This window comes from Myxocyprinus asiaticus, chromosome 6 (genome assembly GCF_019703515.2).
Source record: "Myxocyprinus asiaticus isolate MX2 ecotype Aquarium Trade chromosome 6, UBuf_Myxa_2, whole genome shotgun sequence".
NCBI classification, from domain to species: Eukaryota; Metazoa; Chordata; class Actinopteri; order Cypriniformes; family Catostomidae; genus Myxocyprinus; species Myxocyprinus asiaticus.
Window position 1 is genome coordinate 20,923,680 of NC_059349.1, and position 6,867 is coordinate 20,930,546.

Below are 6,867 nucleotides of genomic sequence, written 5' to 3' on the forward strand. Positions count from 1 at the left end.
CATTTAGCAAAATGCAAAATTACATAAATTTAATTTTCATAGTCACAAGGGCTGGAACAGGATGCAAAGTTTTATTCAGTGTAGTAATAAGTAGAATAGGAGACAGCTGATTTTGTAAATTGAATTACGTAAGCCCAATTGTGCCCATTTTGTTAAGCTCCCAGATTCCCTGTTGGCCACGGTCACATTAGGCTTTAAGTTTGTGAATTTACTTTGGACCCTGCAACTGAGGATGTGATGTCACGCTCTAGTGCTTCTGTTTTTAATAAATAATCAATTCACAAATAACAAATTATATTATACTCTAAATCTTAAAATGTACCATCAACTCCACTTTCCGGCAACTATGCAAACCACGCATATTTAAAATAGGTATTCTTTGTATTGAGCCAGGAGGTCAGCTGTGCGACATGTAGACCAAACATCCTCTGGCAATCTGAATTTGTAGGTCAGATTTCACCGCATACTGTATATTATTAGTAGTGCTTGCTTTAGCAAGGCACCACTAGTACTGTTACTCTTTCCTTCATTTAGGGGTTTTCCAGTTCTTCTTCCGTACAGATTTCAGCATCTACCTCATCTCACAGTGTTTGTCGTACACCTGTGAATGAGGTGTCAAATCGACCACCTTAATGAAGAGAGGTGTGCTATGACTTTTATAAGTAATTAGTCTTATGATGTTTGCCCGGCAGGGTAAAAAAAAATCCCCAAAGTTAAATTGCAAAGTTACAGTGCTCATATCTCCATATCTGAATGTCATAGAGACATGGGGGTGGCCAGCAGTTAGTCACCCTGGTAACTGGCGAACCACATCCTAGAAACCATCCATACCACCCTAGCAACCGTATAACAGTATGCCTTAGCATTATCTTGGCACCAGAATATTATAGAGACACGGGGTGTGCCCATTTGACTTTGGCTAGGAAGCAGCCTTTAAGTATCACCCTGGTAACTGCCTAGCCATGTGCTAGCAACCCTCCAGAGCACCCTCACAACCATATAGCAATATGACCCAGCCATATCTCTGCACCAGAACATCATTGAGACATGGGGTTGGGTTCTTGACAGTGGGGTTTTGTTTGTACTTTGGTGGGGCATTGTGGTGACAAGTATTCCCATAGCAAACACCATTCACATTTTCTTCAGAAATGGTAGCTATATTGTTCTAAGTGTGTGTGTGTGTGTGTGTGTGTGTGTGTATATATATATATATATATATATATATATATATATATATATATATATATATATATATATATATTAAAAAAAATTTTGTTTGTTTGTTTTGTTTTTTTACTATAAATAATGTGCTATAAAAAAGGTTAGTATACTTTGTTTTTTTACTTTGAGGAGTGGACAAAGATCTCTATACAGGAAGGTGTGAATGCATGCAAGTTTATCTGTTACTGGCTATTTTCTTCTCTTGATAAGGCAACTGGTATATTTTCTTCCTTTACATGATCAAATAGCATAGTAAGCTCAGTGTTTGTGTCCTCAGCCACAGGAAGTTCGTTCATAACCATATCAGGACTCGTTGGTCATGTAGAAAATGTTAGAAATCACAGTGACTGTTGGTGCTTTCTATTTTATACCTAATGATGAGTGATAATAAGATTACCTTCATTAGAATATGTATTTTGTTTCTTTATATACAGTATATATGTGAAATGTTATTAATTAAAACTATTTCATGGGTTGTGACATCACTTGTATCATTTGTCACACTGCTTTTGTCAGAGCAGATGGCTGTAGAGTTGAGACTTCCCACTCATGTCAGGATTTTTGTCATTCTTTACCTCCTCCCGGACTGAGTCAGTTTGACGGATCCCACACCCTGTCCTCAGCGTCTGAGGAACGGGTCAGACCAGTGTTACGGGAATCCACTGAAACTTACTTGGGCATGGTAGTGTCCCTGTGTAGAACAAGTGCCACATGGTAACTTAGAGCTGATGGGCACACATACAGTTGAAGTCGGAAGTTTACATACACCTTAGCCAAATACATTTAAACTACTTTTTTCACAATTCCTGACATTTAATCGTAGAAAACATTCCCTGTCTTAGGTCAGTTAGATCACTATTTTAAGAATGTGAAATTTCAGAATAATAGTAGAGAGAATGATTTATTTCAGCTTTTATTTCTTTCATCACATACCCAGTGGGTCAGAAGTTTACATACACTTTGTTAGTATTTGGTAGCATTGCCTTTAAATTGTTAACTTGGGTCAGATGTTTTGGGTAGCCTTCCACAAGCTTCTCACAATAAGTTGCTGGAATTTTGGCCCATTCCTCCAGACAGAACTGGTGTAACTGAGTTAGGTTTGTAAGCCTCCTTGCTTGCACATGCTTTTTCAGTTCTGCCCACAAATTTTCTATTGGATTGAGGTCAGGGCTTTGTGATGACCACTCCAATACTTTGACTTTGTTGTCCTTAAGCCATTTTGCGACAACTTTGGAGGTATGCTTGGGGTCATTGTCCATTTAGAAGACCCATTTGCAACTGAGCTTTAACTTCCTGGCTGATGTCTTGAAATGTTGCTTCAATATATCCAAAACAAGTTTTAAAACAAGTTTCAGCTAACAACCCTGCATCAGTGTGGAGTGGCATGAAACAACTTACGAATTACAGGACTCCTGCCCCCAACCCTGTGGTGGACCAACAACTGGCTGATGACCTGAATGTGTTCTACTGTAGATTTGAAAGTCCCATCTCACACCCCACACCCGCTCTGACCTTCATTTCACACAAACACCAACACCTCCTGCAACCCCCCTCCTCCCCCCTCCTGCTACTCAACCTGCACTTAAGATCTGTGAAGATGACGTGTACCATGTCTTTTGAAAACAAAGGATAAGGAAAGCACAGGGCCCAGATGGCGTTTCACCTGCATGTCTTAGATCCTGTGCTAACCAGCTGGCCCCCATCTTCACACAGATCTTCAATAGATCACTGGAGCAGTGTGAAGTCCCATGCTGCTTCAAACGCTCCACTATCATCCCCATCCCAAAGAAACCAAAAAATCTACAGACTTAATGACTACAGACCTGTCGCCCTGACATCTGTGGTCATGAAGTCATTTGAGAGACTGGTGTTGGCCCACCTGAAGGACATCACTGGACCATTTCTAGATCCCCTTCAATTTGCTTATCGAGCAAACAGGTCTGTGGATGATGCAGTCAAAATGGGATTGCATCATATCCTGGAACATCTGGACAGACCAGGGACATATGCAAGGATCCTTTTTGTGGACTTCAGTTTGGTTTTCAACACCATCATCCCTGCTATTCTTCGGACTAAATTACACCAACTCTCTGTTCCCACATCTATCTGTCAGTGGATTACCAGCTTTCTGACAGAGAGGCAGCAGCTTGTGAGACAGGGGAAATTCACTTCCAGCACCTGTACAATCAGCACTGGTGCCCCCCAGGGATGTGTGCTCTCCCCACTACTCTTCTCCCTCTACACCAATGACTGCATCGCCAAGGACTCCTCTGTCAAGCTCCTGAAGTTTGCAGACAACACCACTGTCATCAGCCTCATCCGAGATGACGATGAGTCTGCATACAGAAAGGAGGTTAAACAGCTGGCTGTCTGGTGCAGTCAAAACAACCTTGAGCTGAACACGCTCAAAACGGTGGAGATGATTGTGGACTTTCACCATTCTAAACAGCACTGTGGCAGCAGTGGATTCATTCAGGTTCCTGGGCACTACTATCTCACAGGACCTGAAGTGGGAGACCAACATTGACTCCATTGTGAAAAAGGCCCAGCAGAGGTTGTACTTCCTTCGCCAGTTGAGGAAGTTCAACCTGCCACAGGCGCTGCTGATACAGTTCTACTCAGCAGTCATTGAGTCTGTCCTCTGCACTTCAATATCTGTCTGGTTTGGTTCAGATATCAGAAGACTACAATGGACAGTTCGGACTGCTGAGAGGATTATTGGTTGCCCCCTGCCTTCCCTTCAAGAACTATACACTTCCAGAGTGAGGAAAAAGGCTGGAAAAATCACTCTGGACCCCACTGACCCTGCCCACTACCTTTTTGAACTGTTGCCTTCTGGCCGACGCTTCAGAGCTCTGAGCACCAGAACCGTCAGGCACAGGAACAGTTTTTTCCCTCAGGCTATCCATCTCATGAACAGTTAAAACTGCCCCATTGAGCAATAATTAATGTGCAGTACACAGCTTAGTCTTTTTATATTTATCCAACACATCCAACCTCTTCTGCCATTACATTCCCTTGCACTGTATATAACCGATTTGTATTTAGATTAGCACTATGTGTGTGTGTGTGTGTGTGTATGTGTATATATATATATATATATATATATATATATATATATATATAATGTCTATTGTGTATTCTATATATACTTTATTTTCTTTTCAATATATATTTATTGTAGATGTTAGGAGCAGTGGATTCTTCCTTGCAGAGCAGCCTTTCAGGTTATTTTAATATAGGACTCGTTTTACTGTGGATATAGATACTTGTCTACCTGTTTCCTCCAGCATCTTCACAAGGTCCTTTGCAGTTGTTCTGGGATTGATTTGCACTTTTCGCTCCAAACTACGTTCATCTCTAGGAGACAGAATGCGTCTCCTTCCTGAGCGGTATGATGGCTATGTGGTCCCATGGTATTTATACTTGCTTACTATTGTTTGTACAGATGAATGTGGTACCTTCAGGTGTTTGGAAATTGCTCCCAAGGATGAACCAGACTTTGGAGGTCCACAATTTTTTTTCTGAGGTCTTGGCTGATTTATTTAGATTTTCCCATGATGTCAAGATAAGAGGCACTGAGTTTGAAGGTAGGCCTTAAAATACATCCACAGGTACACCTCCAATTCAGTACACCACCTATCAGAAGCTAATTGTCTAAAGGCTTGGCATCAATTTCTGGAATTTTCCAAGCTGCTTAAAGGCACTGTATGGTGTATGTAAACTTCTGACCAACTGGAATTGTGATATAGTCAATAAAAAGTGAAATTTGTAAACAATTGTTGGAAAACTTACTCATCATGCACGAAGTAGATGTCCTAAATGACTTGCCAAAACTATAGTTTGCTAATATTAAATCTGTGTATTGGTTAAAAAATTTTGATTTAATGACTTCAACCTGAGTGTATGTAAACTTCTGACTTCAGCTTTGTATATATGTTGTCATTGTTGCTGCTGTGGTTGCATGTGATGGTATAAAATTTTCACATCACAATAATTCCTGAAGTTTTTATCACGGTATATGGTAATAATCATGGTATTTAATTACATTACAAAAATGGGCTGAATGATAAACAAACTTTATTTTTGTTCTCTTAAAAATGAGTTTCATTAATTTTTCAATATGAAACTGCCATTTTATATTAACAGAACAAAGAACGGGGCCTTATCTTGTTGAGTCTAATGTTAGAGTAAGGCTAGACTAATTTTATCGATCCAGCTACTACGCTACAACAATAATATACATGTTTTTCTGGACAGCAAGCCAGTTGCTAATATATAGCTAGGCGCTAGCTAAAAATGTAATAACCACAAGTTTACTCGCACTGTATGGCAACATATGATTGTGTGGCATTCAATCGTGAAATTAATATTGAAATCACCATTGTGCCACATTGCCATTATTAATTACAGGACTTAGTATTAGCTATATTTTAGTTGTTACTACAAGACGCAAACATTACTGTGTAGCTAGTGGAGTTTTAGTGAACTACTCTTCTGCCACTTGATAGCAAGCTACACATCTGCAAATGGCAACAACAGTTAACTTTCTTTGTCATCTTAGGTGTCATTATTGAATACCGTCACATGCTGTCTCACTAGGAATATCTATATTGAGATGTACTGTACACTGGTTGCCAAAAGTTTGGAATAATGTACAGATTTTGCTGTTTTGCCCCAGGAAATTGGCATTTTAATTCACCAAAGTGGCGTTCAACTGATCACAAAGTATAGTCGGGACATTACTGATGTAAAAAACAGCACCATCACTATTTGAAAAAAGTCATTTTTGATCAAATCTAGACAGGCCCCATTTCCAGCAGCCATCACTCCAACACCTTATCCTTGAGTAATCATGCTAAATTGCTAATTTGGTACAAAAAAAAAAAAAAAAAAATCACTTGCCATTATATCAAACACAGTTGAAAGCTATTTGGTTCGTTAAATGAAGCTTAACATTGTCTTTGTGTTTGTTTTTGAGGTGTCACAGTATGCAATAGACTGGCATGTTTTAAGGTCAATATTAGGTCAAAAATGGCAAAAAAGAAACTGCTTTCTCTAAAAACTCATCAGTCAATCATTGTTTTGAGGAATGAAGGATATACAATGCTTGAAATTTCCAAAAAAACTGAAGATTTCATACAAAGGTGTACACTACAGTCTTCAAAGACAAAGGACAACTGGCTCTAACAAGGACAGAAAGAGATGTGGAAGGCCAGATGTACAACTAAACAAGAGGATAAGTACATCAGAGTCTCTAGTTTGGGAAATAGACACCTCACATGTCCTCAGCTGACAGCTTCATTGAATTCTATCTGCTCAACACCAGTTTCATGTACAACAGTAAAGAGAAGACTCAGGGGTGCAGGCCTTATGGGAAGAATTGCAAAGAAAAAGCCACTTTTGAAACAGAAAAACAAAAAGAAAAGGTTAGAGTGGGCAAAGAAACACAGACATTGGACAACAGATAATAGGAAGAGTATTTTGGATCTTAAACCCATTGAGCTTTTGTGGGATTAGCTAGACTGTAAGGTGTGTGAGAAGTGCCCGACAAGACATCCACATCTATGACAAGTGCTACAGGAAGCGTGGGGTGATATGTCACCTGAGTATCTGGACAAAGTGACAGCTAGAATACCAAGGATC

General features: G+C 39.6%; 1 protein-coding gene across 1 annotated transcript in view; it reads right to left on the bottom strand.

Annotated features, from left to right (window-relative positions):
* Positions 1 to 6,867, bottom strand: part of LOC127441882 (erythropoietin-like) — a 190,419-nt gene that overhangs the window by 63,630 nt on the left and 119,922 nt on the right. The window lies entirely within an intron of this gene.